The 17,465-nt window shown below is 38.3% G+C and overlaps 1 protein-coding gene across 1 annotated transcript in view; it reads right to left on the bottom strand.

Moving 5' to 3' along the window:
• The window catches only part of LOC144888525 (uncharacterized), a 416,118-nt gene that overhangs the window by 21,487 nt on the left and 377,166 nt on the right, over positions 1-17,465 (bottom strand). The window lies entirely within an intron of this gene.

Here is a 17,465-nt window from a genome sequence, read left to right as displayed (position 1 = left end):
TTCAACACTAACACAAGTGCGAAAAGTGGGTTTTTCAACACTAACACAAGTGCGAAAAGTGGTTTTTCCACACTAATACAAGTGCAAAAGTGGTTCCTGCACCAACACAAGTGCGAAAAGTGGTTTTTCAACACTAACACATGTGCGAAAAGTGGTTTTTCAACACTAACACAAGTGCGAAAAGTGTTTTTCCACACTAATACAAGTGCAAAAAGTGGTTTCCTGCACCAACACAAGTGCGAAAAGTGGTTTTTCAACACTAACACAAGTGCGAAAAGTGTTTTTTCAACACTAACACAAGTGCGAAAAGTGGTTTTTCAACACTAACACAAGTGCGAAAAGTGTTTTTCCACACTAATACAAGTGCAAAAGTGGTTTCCTGCACCAACACAAGTGCGAAAAGTGGTTTTTCAACACTAACACAAGTGCGAAAAGTGGTTTTTCAACACTATCACAAGTGCAAAAAGTGTTTTTACCACACTAATACAAGTGCAAAAGTGGTTTCCTGCACCAACACAAGAGTGCGAAAAGTGGTTTTTCAACACTAACACAAGTGCGAAAAGTGTTTTTCAACACTAACACAAGTGCGAAAAGTGGTTTTTCCACACTAATACAAGTGCAAAAGTGTTTCCTGCACCAACACAAGTGCGAAAAGTGGTTTTTCAACACTAACACAAGTTTGAAAAGTGGTTTTCAACACTATCACAAGTGCAAAAAGTGTTTTTTCCACACTAATACAAGTGCAAAAGTGGTATCCTGCACCAACACAACTGCGAAAAGTGTTTTTCAACACTAACCCAAGTGCGAAAAGTGGTTTTTCAACACTAACACATGTGCGAAAAGTGGTTTTTCCACACTAATGCAAGTGCAAAAGTGGTTTCCTGCACCAACACAATTGCGAAAAGTGTTTTTCAACACTAACACAAGTGCGAAAAGTGGTTTTTCAACAAAAATCACAAGTGTAAAAAGAGTTTTTTCCACACTAATACAAGTGCAAAAGTGGTTTCCTGCACCAACACAAGTGTGAAAAGTGGTTTTTCAACACTAAGACAAGTGCGAAAAGTGGTTTTTCAACACTAACACAAGTGCGAAAAGTGGTTTTTCAACACTAACACAAGTGCGAAAGTGGTTTTTCAACACTATCACAAGTGCAAAAAGTGTTTTTTACACACTAATACAAGTGTAAAAGTGGTTTCCTGCACCAACACAAGTGCGAAAAGTGGTTTTTCAACACTAACACAAGTGCGAAAAGCGGTTTTTCAATACTAATATAAGTGCGAAAAGTGGTTTTCTGCACTAACACAAGTGCGAAAAGTGGTTTTTCCACACTAATACAAGTGTAAAAGTGGTTTCCTGCACCAACACAAGTGCGAAAAGTGGTTTTTCAACACTAACACAAGTGCGAAAAGTGGTTTTTCAACACTGAACACAAGTGCGAAAAGTGGTTTTTCAACACTATCACAAGTGCAAAAAGTGTTTTTTCCACACTAATACAAGTGCAAAAGTGGTTTCCTGCACCAACACAAGTGTGAAAAGTGGTTTTTCAACACTAACACAAGTGCGAAAAGTGGTTTTTCAACACTAACATAAGTACGAAAAGTGGTTTTTCCACACTAATAGAAGTGCAAAAGTGGTTTCCTGCACCAACACAAGTGCGAAAAGTGGTTTTTCAACACTAACACAAGTGCGAAAAGTGGTTTTTCAACACTATCACAAGTGCAAAAAGTGTTTTTTCCACACTAATACAAGTGCAAAAAGTGGTTTCCTGCACCAACACAAGTGCGAAAAGTGGTTTTTCAACACGAACACAAGTGCGAAAAGTGTTTTTCAACACTAACACAAGTGCGAAAAGTGTTTTTCCACACTAATACAAGTGAAAAGTGGTTTCTGCACCAACACAAGTGCGAAAAGTGGTTTTTCAACACTAACACATGTGCGAAAAGTGGTTTTTCAACACTAACACAAGTGCGAAAAATGTTTTTTTCCACACTAATACAAGTGCAAAAGTGGTTTCCTGCACCAACACAAGTGCGAAAAGTGTTTTTTCAACACTAACACAAGTGCGAAAAGTGGTTTTTCAACACTAACACAAGTGCGAAAAGTGGTTTTTCAAACACTAACACAAGTGCGAAAAGTGGTTTTTCAACACTAACACAAGTGCGAAAAGTGGTTTTTCCACACTAATACAAGTGCAAAAGTGGTTTCCTGCACCAACACAAGTGCGAAAAGTGGTTTTTCAACACTAACACATGGCGAAAAGTGGTTTTTCAACACTAACACAAGTGCGAAAAGTGTTTTTTCCACACTAATACAAGTGCAAAAGTGGTTTCCTGCACCAACACAAGTGCGAAAAGTGGTTTTTCAACACTAACACAAGTGCGAAAAGTGTTTTTTCAACACTAACACAAGTGCGAAAAGTGGTTTTTCAACACTAACACAAGTGCGAAAAGTGGTTTTTCCACACTAATACAAGTGCAAAAGTGGTTTCCTGCACCAACACAAGTGCGAAAAGTGGTTTTCAACACTAACACAAGTGCGAAAAGTGGTTTTTCAACACTATCACAAGTGCAAAAAGTGTTTTTACCACACTAATACAAGTGCAAAAGTGGTTTCCTGCACCAACACAAGTGCGAAAAGTGGTTTTTCAACACTAACACAAGTGCGAAAAGTGGTTTTTCACACTAACACAAGTGCGAAAAGTGGTTTTGCCACACTAATACAAGTGCAAAAGTGGTTTCCTGCACCAACACAAGTGCGAAAAGTGGTTTTTCAACACTAACACAAGTGCGAAAAGCGGTTTTTCAACACTAACACAAGTGCGAAAAGTGGTTTCCTGCACCAACACAAGTGCGAAAAGTGGTTTTTCAACACTAACACAAGTGCGAAAAGTGGTTTTTCAACACTATCACAAGTGCAAAAAGTGTTTTTTCCACACTAATACAAGTGCAAAAGTGGTTTCCTGCACCAAAACAAGTGCGAAAAGTGGTTTTTCAACACTAACACAAGTGCGAAAAGTGGTTTTTCAACACTAACACAAGTGCGAAAAGTGGTTTTTCCACACTAATACAAGTGCAAAAGTGGTTTCCTGCACCAACACAAGTGCGAAAAGTGGTTTTTCAACACTAACACAAGTGCGAAAAGTGGTTTTTCAACACTATCACAAGTGCAAAAAGTGTTTTTTCCACACTAATACAAGTGCAAAAGTGGTTTCCTGCACCAACACAAGTGCGAAAAGTGGTTTTTCAACACGAACACAATTGCGAAAAGTGGTTTTTCAACACTAACACAAGTGCGAAAAGTGTATTTCCACACTAATACAAGTGCAAAAGTGGTTTCCTGCACCAACACAAGTGCGAAAAGTGGTTTTTCAACACTAACACATGTGCGAAAAGTGGTTTTTCAACACTAACACAAGTGCGAAAAATGTTTTTTCCACACTAATACAAGTGCAAAGGTGGTTTCCTGCACCAACACAAGTGCGAAAAGTGTTTTTTCAACACTAACACAAGTGCGAAAAGTGGTTTTTCAACACTAACACAAGTGCGAAAAGTGGTTTTTCAACACTAACACAAGTGCGAAAAGTGGTTTTTCAACACTAACACAAGTGCGAAAAGTGGTTTTTCAACACTAACACAAGTGCGAAAAGTGGTTTTTCCACACTAATACAAGTGCAAAAGTGGTTTCCTGCACCAACACAAGTGCGAAAAGTGGTTTTTCAACACTAACACATGTGCGAAAAGTGGTTTTTCAACACTAACACAAGTGCGAAGTGTTTTTTCCACACTAATACAAGTGCAAAAGTGGTTTCCTGCACCAACACAAGTGCGAAAAGTGGTTTTTCAACACTAACACAAGTGCGAAAAGTGTTTTTTCAACACTAACACAAGTGCGAAAAGTGGTTTTTCAACACTAACACAAGTGCGAAAAGTGGTTTTTCCACACTAATACAAGTGCAAAAGTGGTTTCCTGCACCAACAAAAGTGCGAAAAGTGGTTTTTCAACACTATCACAAGTGCAAAAAGTGTTTTTACCACACTAATACAAGTGCAAAAGTGGTTTCCTGCACCAACACAATTGCGAAAAGTGGTTTTTCAACACTAACACAAGTGCGAAAAGTGGTTTTTCAACACTAACACAAGTGCGAAAAGTGGTTTTTCCACACTAATACAAGTGCAAAAGTGGTTTCCTGCACCAACACAAGTGCAAAAAGTGGTTTTTCAACACTAACACAAGTTTGAAAAGTGGTTTTTCAACACTATCACAAGTGCAAAAAGTGTTTTTTCCACACTAATACAAGTGCAAAAGTGGTATCCTGCACCAACACAACTGCGAAAAGTGGTTTTTCAACACTAACCCAAGTGCGAAAAGTGGTTTTTCAACACTAACACATGTGCGAAAAGTGGTTTTTCCACACTAATGCAAGTGCAAAAGTGGTTTCCTGCACCAACACAATTGCGAAAAGTGGTTTTTCAACACTAACACAAGTGCGAAAAGTGGTTTTTCAACAAAAATCACAAGTGTAAAAAGAGTTTTTTCCACACTAATACAAGTGCAAAAGTGGTTTCCTGCACCAACACAAGTGTGAAAAGTGGTTTTTCAACACTAAGACAAGTGCGAAAAGTGGTTTTTCAACACTAACACAAGTGCGAAAAGTGGTTTTTCAACACTAACACAAGTGCGAAAAGTGGTTTTTCAACACTATCACAAGTGCAAAAAGTGTTTTTTACACACTAATACAAGTGTAAAAGTGGTTTCCTGCACCAACACAAGTGCGAAAAGTGGTTTTTCAACACTAACACAAGTGCGAAAAGCGGTTTTTCAACACTAATACAAGTGCGAAAAGTGGTTTTCTGCACCAACACAAGTGCGAAAAGTGGTTTTTCCACACTAATACAAGTGTAAAAGTGGTTTCCTGCACCAACACAAGTGCGAAAAGTGGTTTTTCAACACTAACACAAGTGCAAAAAGTGGTTTTTCAACACTAACACAAGTGCGAAAAGTGGTTTTTCAACACTATCACAAGTGCAAAAAGTGTTTTTTCCACACATATACAAGTGCAAAAGTGGTTTCCTGCACCAACACAAGTGTGAAAAGTGGTTTTTCAACACTAACACAAGTGCGAAAAGTGGTTTTTCAACACTAACATAAGTACGAAAAGTGGTTTTTCCACACTAATAGAAGTGCAAAAGTGGTTTCCTGCACCAACACAAGTGCGAAAAGTGGTTTTTCAACACTAACACAAGTGCGAAAAGTGGTTTTTCAACACTATCACAAGTGCAAAAAGTGTTTTTTCCACACTAATACAAGTGCAAAAGTGGTTTCCTGCACCAACAAAAGTGCGAAAAGTGGTTTTTCAACACTATCACAAGTGCAAAAAGTGTTTTTACCACACTAATACAAGTGCAAAAGTGGTTTCCTGCACCAACACAAGTGCGAAAAGTGGTTTTTCAACACTAACACAAGTGCGAAAAGTGGTTTTTCAACACTAACACAAGTGCGAAAAGTGGTTTTTCCACACTAATACAAGTGCAAAAGTGGTTTCCTGCACCAACACAAGTGCGAAAAGTGGTTTTTCAACACTAACACAAGTTTGAAAAGTGGTTTTTCAACACTATCACAAGTGCAAAAAGTGTTTTTTCCACACTAATACAAGTGCAAAAGTGGTATCCTGCACCAACACAACTGCGAAAAGTGGTTTTTCAACACTAACCCAAGTGCGAAAAGTGGTTTTTCAACACTAACACATGTGCGAAAAGTGGTTTTTCCACACTAATGCAAGTGCAAAAGTGGTTTCCTGCACCAACACAATTGCGAAAAGTGGTTTTTCAACACTAACACAAGTGCGAAAAGTGGTTTTTCAACAAAAATCACAAGTGTAAAAAGAGTTTTTTCCACACTAATACAAGTGCAAAAGTGGTTTCCTGCACCAACACAAGTGTGAAAAGTGGTTTTTCAACACTAAGACAAGTGCGAAAAGTGGTTTTTCAACACTAACACAAGTGCGAAAAGTGGTTTTTCAACACTAACACAAGTGCGAAAAGTGGTTTTTCAACACTATCACAAGTGCAAAAAGTGTTTTTTACACACTAATACAAGTGTAAAAGTGGTTTCCTGCACCAACACAAGTGCGAAAAGTGGTTTTTCAACACTAACACAAGTGCGAAAAGCGGTTTTTCAACACTAATACAAGTGCGAAAAGTGGTTTTCTGCACCAACACAAGTGCGAAAAGTGATTTTTCCACACTAATACAAGTGTAAAAGTGGTTTCCTGCACCAACACAAGTGCGAAAAGTGGTTTTTCAACACTAACACAAGTGCGAAAAGTGGTTTTTCAACACTAACACAAGTGCGAAAAGTGGTTTTTCAACACTATCACAAGTGCAAAAAGTGTTTTTTCCACACATATACAAGTGCAAAAGTGGTTTCCTGCACCAACACAAGTGTGAAAAGTGGTTTTTCAACACTAACACAAGTGCGAAAAGTGGTTTTTCAACACTAACATAAGTACGAAAAGTGGTTTTTCCACACTAATAGAAGTGCAAAAGTGGTTTCCTGCACCAACACAAGTGCGAAAAGTGGTTTTTCAACACTAACACAAGTGCGAAAAGTGGTTTTTCAACAAAAATCACAAGTGTAAAAAGAGTTTTTTCCACACTAATACAAGTGCAAAAGTGGTTTCCTGCACCAACACAAGTGTGAAAAGTGGTTTTTCAACACTAAGACAAGTGCGAAAAGTGGTTTTTCAACACTAAGACAAGTGCGAAAAGTGGTTTTTCAACACTAACACAAGTGCGAAAAGTGGTTTTTCAACACTAACACAAGTGCGAAAAGTGGTTTTTCAACACTATCACAAGTGCAAAAAGTGTTTTTTACACACTAATACAAGTGTAAAAGTGGTTTCCTGCACCAACACAAGTGCGAAAAGTGGTTTTTCAACACTAACACAAGTGCGAAAAGCGGTTTTTCAACACTAATACAAGTGCGAAAAGTGGTTTTCTGCACCAACACAAGTGCGAAAAGTGGTTTTTCCACACTAATACAAGTGTAAAAGTAGTTTCCTGCACCAACACAAGTGCGAAAAGTGGTTTTTCAACACTAACACAAGTGCGAAAAGTGGTTTTTCAACACTAACACAAGTGCGAAAAGTGGTTTTTTAACACTATCACAAGTGCAAAAAGTGTTTTTTCCACACTAATACAAGTGCAAAAGTGGTTTCCTGCACCAACACAAGTGTGAAAAGTGGTTTTTCAACACTAACACAAGTGCGAAAAGTGGTTTTTCAACACTAACATAAGTACGAAAAGTGGTTTTTCCACACTAATAGAAGTGCAAAAGTGGTTTCCTGCACCAACACAAGTGCGAAAAGTGGTTTTTCAACACTAACACAAGTGCGAAAAGTGGTTTTTCAACACTATCACAAGTGCAAAAAGTGTTTTTTCCACACTAATACAAGTGCAAAAGTGGTTTCCTGCACCAACACAAGTGCGAAAAGTGTTTTTTCAACACTAACACAAGTGCGAAAAGTGGTTTATCAACACTATCACAAGTGCAAAAAGTGTTTTTTCCACACTAATACAAGTGCAAAAGTGGTTTCCTGCACCAACACAAGTGCGAAAAGTGGTTTTTCAACACTAACACAATTGCGAAAAGTGGTTTTTCAACACTATCACAAGTGCAAAAAGTGTTCTTTCCACACTAATACAAGTGCAAAAGTGGTTTCCTGCACCAACACAAGTGCGAAAAGTGGTTTTTCAACACTAACACAAGAGCGAAAAGTGGTTTTTCAACACTAACACAGGTGCGAAAAGTGGTTTTTCCACACTAATACAAGTGCAAAAGTGGTTTCCTGCACCAACGCAAGTGCAAAAAGTGGTTTTTCAACACTAACACAAGTGCGAAAAGTGGTTTTTCAACACTATCACAAGTGCAAAAAGTGTTTTTTCCACACTAATACAAGTGCAAAAGTGGTTTCCTGCACCAAAACAAGTGCGAAAATTGGTTTTTCAACACTAACACAAGTGCGAAAAGTGGTTTTTCAACACTAACACAAGTGCGAAAAGTGGTTTTTCCACACTAATACAAGTGCAAAAGTGGTTTCCTGCACCAACACAAGTGCGAAAAGTGGTTTTTCAACACTAACACAAGTGCGAAAAGTGGTTTTTCAACACTATCACAAGTGCAAAAAGTGTTTTTTCCACACTAATACAAGTGCAAAAGTGGTTTCCTGCACCAACACAAGTGCGAAAAGTGGTTTTTCAACACGAACACAAGTGCGAAAAGTGGTTTTTCAACACTAACACAAGTGCGAAAAGTGTTTTTCCACACTAATACAAGTGAAAAGTGGTTTCCTGCACCAACACAAGTGCGAAAAGTGGTTTTTCAACACTAACACAAGTGCAAAAAGTGGTTTTTCAACACTAACACAAGTGCGAAAAGTGGTTTTTCAACACTATCACAAGTGCAAAAAGTGTTTTTTCCACACTAATACAAGTGTAAAAGTGGTTTCCTGCACCAAAACAAGTGCGTAAAAGTGGTTTTTCAACACTAACACAAGTGCGAAAAGTGGTTTTTCAACACTAACACAAGTGCGAAAAGTGGTTTTTCCACACTAATACAAGTGCAAAAGTGGTTTCCTGAACCAACACAAGTGCGAAAAGTGGTTTTTCAACACTAACACAAGTGCGAAAAGTGGTTTCCTGCACCAACACAAGTGCGAAAAGTGGTTTTTCAACACTAATACAAGTGTAAAAGTGGTTTCCTGCACCAACACAAGTGCGAAAAGTGGTTTTTCAACACTAACACAAGTGCGAAAAGTGTTTTTTCCACACTAATACAAGTGCAAAAGTGGTTTCCTGCACCAACACAAGTGCAAAAAGTGGTTTTTCAACACTAACACAAGAGCGAAAAGTGGTTTTTCAACACTAACACAGGTGCCAAAAGTGGTTTTTCCACACTAATACAAGTGCAAAAGTGGTTTCCTGCACCAACACAAGTGCGAAAAGTGGTTTTTCAACACTAACACAAGTGCGAAAAGTGGTTTTTCAACACTATCACAAGTGCAACTAGAACGGGCACTCGGTAGAGCGCATACCTTCGCCGCAGCTACTTTTGTTGCCAAAATAAAAGACTACAAGATCTGTGTAGCAAAGCATTTTGGCATTAGTTTCATACAAATTGGACACAAATTGACCGCGCTATGGTAAAAAGACGATTTTGACCTTTTCATGACCTTGACCTTGACCTTTGACCCGATCGATTCCAAAATCTAATCAAATGGTTCCCGGATAATAACCTATCATCCCACCAAATTTCATGCGAATCGGTTGAATACTTTTGGAGTTATGCGAATAACATACACACACACACACAGACATACAAATAAATACACAGCGATCAAAACATAACCTTCCGCTTTTGCGAAGGTAAAAAGTGTTTTTTCCACACTAATACAAGTGCAAAAGTGGTTTCCTGCACCAAAACAAGTGCGTAAAAGTGGTTTTTCAACACTAACACAAGTGCGAAAAGTGGTTTTTCCACACTAATACAAGTGCAAAAGTGGTTTCCTGCACCAACACAAGTGCGAAAAGTGTTTTTTCAACACTAACACAAGTGCGAAAAGTGGTTTTTCAACACTATCACAAGTGCAAAAAGTGTTTTTTCCACACTAATACAAGTGCAAAAGTGGTTTCCTGCACCAACACAAGTGCGAAAAGTGGTTTTTCAACACTAACACAATTGCGAAAAGTGGTTTTTCAACACTATCACAAGTGCAAAAAGTGTTTTTTCCACACTAATACAAGTGCAAAAGTGGTTTCCTGCACCAACACAAGTGCGAAAAGTGGTTTTTCAACACTAACACAAGAGCGAAAAGTGGTTTTTCAACAATAACACAGGTGCGAAAAGTGGTTTTTCCACACTAATACAAGTGAAAAAGTGGTTTCCTGCACCAACACAAGTGCGAAAAGTGGTTTTTCAACACTAACACAAGTGCGAAAAGTGGTTTTTCAACACTATCACAAGTGCAAAAAGTGTTTTTTCCACACTAATACAAGTGCAAAAGTGGTTTCCTGCACCAAAACAAGTGCGAAAAGTGGTTTTTCAACACTAACACAAGTGCGAAAAGTGGTTTTTCAACACTAACACAAGTGCGAAAAGTGGTTTTCCACACTAATACAAGTGCAAAAGTGGTTTCCTGCACCAACACAAGTGCGAAAAGTGGTTTTTCAACACGAACACAATTGCGAAAAGTGGTTTTTCAACACTAACACAAGTGCGAAAAGTGTTTTTCCACACTAATACAAGTGCAAAAGTGGTTTCCTGCACCAACACAAGTGCGAAAAGTGGTTTTTCAACACTAACACATGTGCGAAAAGTGGTTTTTCAACACTAACACAAGTGCGAAAAATGTTTTTTCCACACTAATACAAGTGCAAAAGTGGTTTCCTGCACCAACACAAGTGCGAAAAGTGGTTTTTCAACACTATCACAAGTGCAAAAAGTGTTTTTTCCACACTAATACAAGTGCAAAAGTGGTTTCCTGCACCAAAACAAGTGCGAAAAGTGGTTTTTCAACACTAACACAAGTGCGAAAAGTGGTTTTTCAACACTAACACAAGTGCGAAAAGTGGTTTTCCACACTAATACAAGTGCAAAAGTGGTTTCCTGCACCAACACAAGTGCGAAAAGTGGTTTTTCAACACGAACACAATTGCGAAAAGTGGTTTTTCAACACTAACACAAGTGCGAAAAGTGTTTTTCCACACTAATACAAGTGCAAAAGTGGTTTCCTGCACCAACACAAGTGCGAAAAGTGGTTTTTCAACACTAACACATGTGCGAAAAGTGGTTTTTCAACACTAACACAAGTGCGAAAAATGTTTTTTCCACACTAATACAAGTGCAAAAGTGGTTTCCTGCACCAACACAAGTGCGAAAAGTGTTTTTTCAACACTAACACAAGTGCGAAAAGTGTTTTTTCAACACTAACACAAGTGCGAAAAGTGGTTTTTCAACACTAACACAAGTGCGAAAAGTGGTTTTTCAACACTAACACAAGTGCGAAAAGTGGTTTTTCAACACTAACACAAGTGCGAAAAGTGGTTTTTCCACACTAATACAAGTGCAAAAGTGGTTTCCTGCACCAACACAAGTGCGAAAAGTGGTTTTTCAACACTAACACATGTGCGAAAAGTGGTTTTTCAACACTAACACAAGTGCGAAAAGTGTTTTTTCCACACTAATACAAGTGCAAAAGTGGTTTCCTGCACCAACACAAGTGCGAAAAGTGGTTTTTCAACACTAACACAAGTGCGAAAAGTGTTTTTTCAACACTAACACAAGTGCGAAAAGTGGTTTTTCAACACTAACACAAGTGCGAAAAGTGGTTTTTCCACACTAATACAAGTGCAAAAGTGGTTTCCTGCACCAACACAAGTGCGAAAAGTGGTTTTTCAACACTAACACAAGTGCGAAAAGTGGTTTTTCAACACTATCACAAGTGCAAAAAGTGTTTTTACCACACTAATACAAGTGCAAAAGTGGTTTCCTGCACCAACACAAGTGCGAAAAGTGGTTTTTCAACACTAACACAAGTGCGAAAAGTGGTTTTTCAACACTAACACAAGTGCGAAAAGTGGTTTTTCCACACTAATACAAGTGCAAAAGTGGTTTCCTGCACCAACACAAGTGCGAAAAGTGGTTTTTCAACACTAACACAAGTTTGAAAAGTGGTTTTTCAACACTATCACAAGTGCAAAAAGTGTTTTTTCCACACTAATACAAGTGCAAAAGTGGTATCCTGCACCAACACAACTGCGAAAAGTGGTTTTTCAACACTAACCCAAGTGCGAAAAGTGGTTTTTCAACACTAACACATGTGCGAAAAGTGGTTTTTCCACACTAATGCAAGTGCAAAAGTGGTTTCCTGCACCAACACAATTGCGAAAAGTGGTTTTTCAACACTAACACAAGTGCGAAAAGTGGTTTTTCAACAAAAATCACAAGTGTAAAAAGAGTTTTTTCCACACTAATACAAGTGCAAAAGTGGTTTCCTGCACCAACACAAGTGTGAAAAGTGGTTTTTCAACACTAAGACAAGTGCGAAAAGTGGTTTTTCAACACTAACACAAGTGCGAAAAGTGGTTTTTCAACACTAACACAAGTGCGAAAAGTGGTTTTTCAACACTATCACAAGTGCAAAAAGTGTTTTTTACACACTAATACAAGTGTAAAAGTGGTTTCCTGCACCAACACAAGTGCGAAAAGTGGTTTTTCAACACTAACACAAGTGCGAAAAGCGGTTTTTCAATACTAATATAAGTGCGAAAAGTGGTTTTCTGCACTAACACAAGTGCGAAAAGTGGTTTTTCCACACTAATACAAGTGTAAAAGTGGTTTCCTGCACCAACACAAGTGCGAAAAGTGGTTTTTCAACACTAACACAAGTGCGAAAAGTGGTTTTTCAACACTAACACAAGTGCGAAAAGTGGTTTTTCAACACTATCACAAGTGCAAAAAGTGTTTTTTCCACACTAATACAAGTGCAAAAGTGGTTTCCTGCACCAACACAAGTGTGAAAAGTGGTTTTTCAACACTAACACAAGTGCGAAAAGTGGTTTTTCAACACTAACATAAGTACGAAAAGTGGTTTTTCCACACTAATAGAAGTGCAAAAGTGGTTTCCTGCACCAACACAAGTGCGAAAAGTGGTTTTTCAACACTAACACAAGTGCGAAAAGTGGTTTTTCAACACTATCACAAGTGCAAAAAGTGTTTTTTCCACACTAATACAAGTGCAAAAGTGGTTTCCTGCACCAACACAAGTGCGAAAAGTGGTTTTTCAACACGAACACAAGTGCGAAAAGTGGTTTTTCAACACTAACACAAGTGCGAAAAGTGTTTTTCCACACTAATACAAGTGAAAAGTGGTTTCCTGCACCAACACAAGTGCGAAAAGTGGTTTTTCAACACTAACACATGTGCGAAAAGTGGTTTTTCAACACTAACACAAGTGCGAAAAATGTTTTTTCCACACTAATACAAGTGCAAAAGTGGTTTCCTGCACCAACACAAGTGCGAAAAGTGTTTTTTCAACACTAACACAAGTGCGAAAAGTGGTTTTTCAACACTAACACAAGTGCGAAAAGTGGTTTTTCAACACTAACACAAGTGCGAAAAGTGGTTTTTCAACACTAACACAAGTGCGAAAAGTGGTTTTTCCACACTAATACAAGTGCAAAAGTGGTTTCCTGCACCAACACAAGTGCGAAAAGTGGTTTTTCAACACTAACACATGTGCGAAAAGTGGTTTTTCAACACTAACACAAGTGCGAAAAGTGTTTTTTCCACACTAATACAAGTGCAAAAGTGGTTTCCTGCACCAACACAAGTGCGAAAAGTGGTTTTTCAACACTAACACAAGTGCGAAAAGTGTTTTTTCAACACTAACACAAGTGCGAAAAGTGGTTTTTCAACACTAACACAAGTGCGAAAAGTGGTTTTTCCACACTAATACAAGTGCAAAAGTGGTTTCCTGCACCAACACAAGTGCGAAAAGTGGTTTTCAACACTAACACAAGTGCGAAAAGTGGTTTTTCAACACTATCACAAGTGCAAAAAGTGTTTTTACCACACTAATACAAGTGCAAAAGTGGTTTCCTGCACCAACACAAGTGCGAAAAGTGGTTTTTCAACACTAACACAAGTGCGAAAAGTGGTTTTTCACACTAACACAAGTGCGAAAAGTGGTTTTGCCACACTAATACAAGTGCAAAAGTGGTTTCCTGCACCAACACAAGTGCGAAAAGTGGTTTTTCAACACTAACACAAGTGCGAAAAGCGGTTTTTCAACACTAACACAAGTGCGAAAAGTGGTTTCCTGCACCAACACAAGTGCGAAAAGTGGTTTTTCAACACTAACACAAGTGCGAAAAGTGGTTTTTCAACACTATCACAAGTGCAAAAAGTGTTTTTTCCACACTAATACAAGTGCAAAAGTGGTTTCCTGCACCAAAACAAGTGCGAAAAGTGGTTTTTCAACACTAACACAAGTGCGAAAAGTGGTTTTTCAACACTAACACAAGTGCGAAAAGTGGTTTTTCCACACTAATACAAGTGCAAAAGTGGTTTCCTGCACCAACACAAGTGCGAAAAGTGGTTTTTCAACACTAACACAAGTGCGAAAAGTGGTTTTTCAACACTATCACAAGTGCAAAAAGTGTTTTTTCCACACTAATACAAGTGCAAAAGTGGTTTCCTGCACCAACACAAGTGCGAAAAGTGGTTTTTCAACACGAACACAATTGCGAAAAGTGGTTTTTCAACACTAACACAAGTGCGAAAAGTGTATTTCCACACTAATACAAGTGCAAAAGTGGTTTCCTGCACCAACACAAGTGCGAAAAGTGGTTTTTCAACACTAACACATGTGCGAAAAGTGGTTTTTCAACACTAACACAAGTGCGAAAAATGTTTTTTCCACACTAATACAAGTGCAAAGGTGGTTTCCTGCACCAACACAAGTGCGAAAAGTGTTTTTTCAACACTAACACAAGTGCGAAAAGTGGTTTTTCAACACTAACACAAGTGCGAAAAGTGGTTTTTCAACACTAACACAAGTGCGAAAAGTGGTTTTTCAACACTAACACAAGTGCGAAAAGTGGTTTTTCAACACTAACACAAGTGCGAAAAGTGGTTTTTCCACACTAATACAAGTGCAAAAGTGGTTTCCTGCACCAACACAAGTGCGAAAAGTGGTTTTTCAACACTAACACATGTGCGAAAAGTGGTTTTTCAACACTAACACAAGTGCGAAGTGTTTTTTCCACACTAATACAAGTGCAAAAGTGGTTTCCTGCACCAACACAAGTGCGAAAAGTGGTTTTTCAACACTAACACAAGTGCGAAAAGTGTTTTTTCAACACTAACACAAGTGCGAAAAGTGGTTTTTCAACACTAACACAAGTGCGAAAAGTGGTTTTTCCACACTAATACAAGTGCAAAAGTGGTTTCCTGCACCAACAAAAGTGCGAAAAGTGGTTTTTCAACACTATCACAAGTGCAAAAAGTGTTTTTACCACACTAATACAAGTGCAAAAGTGGTTTCCTGCACCAACACAATTGCGAAAAGTGGTTTTTCAACACTAACACAAGTGCGAAAAGTGGTTTTTCAACACTAACACAAGTGCGAAAAGTGGTTTTTCCACACTAATACAAGTGCAAAAGTGGTTTCCTGCACCAACACAAGTGCAAAAAGTGGTTTTTCAACACTAACACAAGTTTGAAAAGTGGTTTTTCAACACTATCACAAGTGCAAAAAGTGTTTTTTCCACACTAATACAAGTGCAAAAGTGGTATCCTGCACCAACACAACTGCGAAAAGTGGTTTTTCAACACTAACCCAAGTGCGAAAAGTGGTTTTTCAACACTAACACATGTGCGAAAAGTGGTTTTTCCACACTAATGCAAGTGCAAAAGTGGTTTCCTGCACCAACACAATTGCGAAAAGTGGTTTTTCAACACTAACACAAGTGCGAAAAGTGTTTTTTCAACAAAAATCACAAGTGTAAAAAGAGTTTTTTCCACACTAATACAAGTGCAAAAGTGGTTTCCTGCACCAACACAAGTGTGAAAAGTGGTTTTTCAACACTAAGACAAGTGCGAAAAGTGGTTTTTCAACACTAACACAAGTGCGAAAAGTGGTTTTTCAACACTAACACAAGTGCGAAAAGTGGTTTTTCAACACTATCACAAGTGCAAAAAGTGTTTTTTACACACTAATACAAGTGTAAAAGTGGTTTCCTGCACCAACACAAGTGCGAAAAGTGGTTTTTCAACACTAACACAAGTGCGAAAAGCGGTTTTTCAACACTAATACAAGTGCGAAAAGTGGTTTTCTGCACCAACACAAGTGCGAAAAGTGGTTTTTCCACACTAATACAAGTGTAAAAGTGGTTTCCTGCACCAACACAAGTGCGAAAAGTGGTTTTTCAACACTAACACAAGTGCAAAAAGTGGTTTTTCAACACTAACACAAGTGCGAAAAGTGGTTTTTCAACACTATCACAAGTGCAAAAAGTGTTTTTTCCACACATATACAAGTGCAAAAGTGGTTTCCTGCACCAACACAAGTGTGAAAAGTGGTTTTTCAACACTAACACAAGTGCGAAAAGTGGTTTTTCAACACTAACATAAGTACGAAAAGTGGTTTTTCCACACTAATAGAAGTGCAAAAGTGGTTTCCTGCACCAACACAAGTGCGAAAAGTGGTTTTTCAACACTAACACAAGTGCGAAAAGTGGTTTTTCAACACTATCACAAGTGCAAAAAGTGTTTTTTCCACACTAATACAAGTGCAAAAGTGGTTTCCTGCACCAACAAAAGTGCGAAAAGTGGTTTTTCAACACTATCACAAGTGCAAAAAGTGTTTTTACCACACTAATACAAGTGCAAAAGTGGTTTCCTGCACCAACACAAGTGCGAAAAGTGGTTTTTCAACACTAACACAAGTGCGAAAAGTGGTTTTTCAACACTAACACAAGTGCGAAAAGTGGTTTTTCCACACTAATACAAGTGCAAAAGTGGTTTCCTGCACCAACACAAGTGCGAAAAGTGGTTTTTCAACACTAACACAAGTTTGAAAAGTGGTTTTTCAACACTATCACAAGTGCAAAAAGTGTTTTTTCCACACTAATACAAGTGCAAAAGTGGTATCCTGCACCAACACAACTGCGAAAAGTGGTTTTTCAACACTAACCCAAGTGCGAAAAGTGGTTTTTCAACACTAACACATGTGCGAAAAGTGGTTTTTCCACACTAATGCAAGTGCAAAAGTGGTTTCCTGCACCAACACAATTGCGAAAAGTGGTTTTTCAACACTAACACAAGTGCGAAAAGTGGTTTTTCAACAAAAATCACAAGTGTAAAAAGAGTTTTTTCCACACTAATACAAGTGCAAAAGTGGTTTCCTGCACCAACACAAGTGTGAAAAGTGGTTTTTCAACACTAAGACAAGTGCGAAAAGTGGTTTTTCAACACTAACACAAGTGCGAAAAGTGGTTTTTCAACACTAACACAAGTGCGAAAAGTGGTTTTTCAACACTATCACAAGTGCAAAAAGTGTTTTTTACACACTAATACAAGTGTAAAAGTGGTTTCCTGCACCAACACAAGTGCGAAAAGTGGTTTTTCAACACTAACACAAGTGCGAAAAGCGGTTTTTCAACACTAATACAAGTGCGAAAAGTGGTTTTCTGCACCAACACAAGTGCGAAAAGTGATTTTTCCACACTAATACAAGTGTAAAAGTGGTTTCCTGCACCAACACAAGTGCGAAAAGTGGTTTTTCAACACTAACACAAGTGCGAAAAGTGGTTTTTCAACACTAACACAAGTGCGAAAAGTGGTTTTTCAACACTATCACAAGTGCAAAAAGTGTTTTTTCCACACATATACAAGTGCAAAAGTGG

The sequence above is a fragment of the Myxine glutinosa genome, chromosome 12 (assembly GCF_964187855.1).
Source record: "Myxine glutinosa chromosome 12, kmMyxGlut1.1, whole genome shotgun sequence".
NCBI classification, from domain to species: Eukaryota; Metazoa; Chordata; class Myxini; order Myxiniformes; family Myxinidae; genus Myxine; species Myxine glutinosa.
Note: the sequence above shows the minus strand (reverse complement) of the source record. Positions and strands in the feature narration are given on the sequence as shown.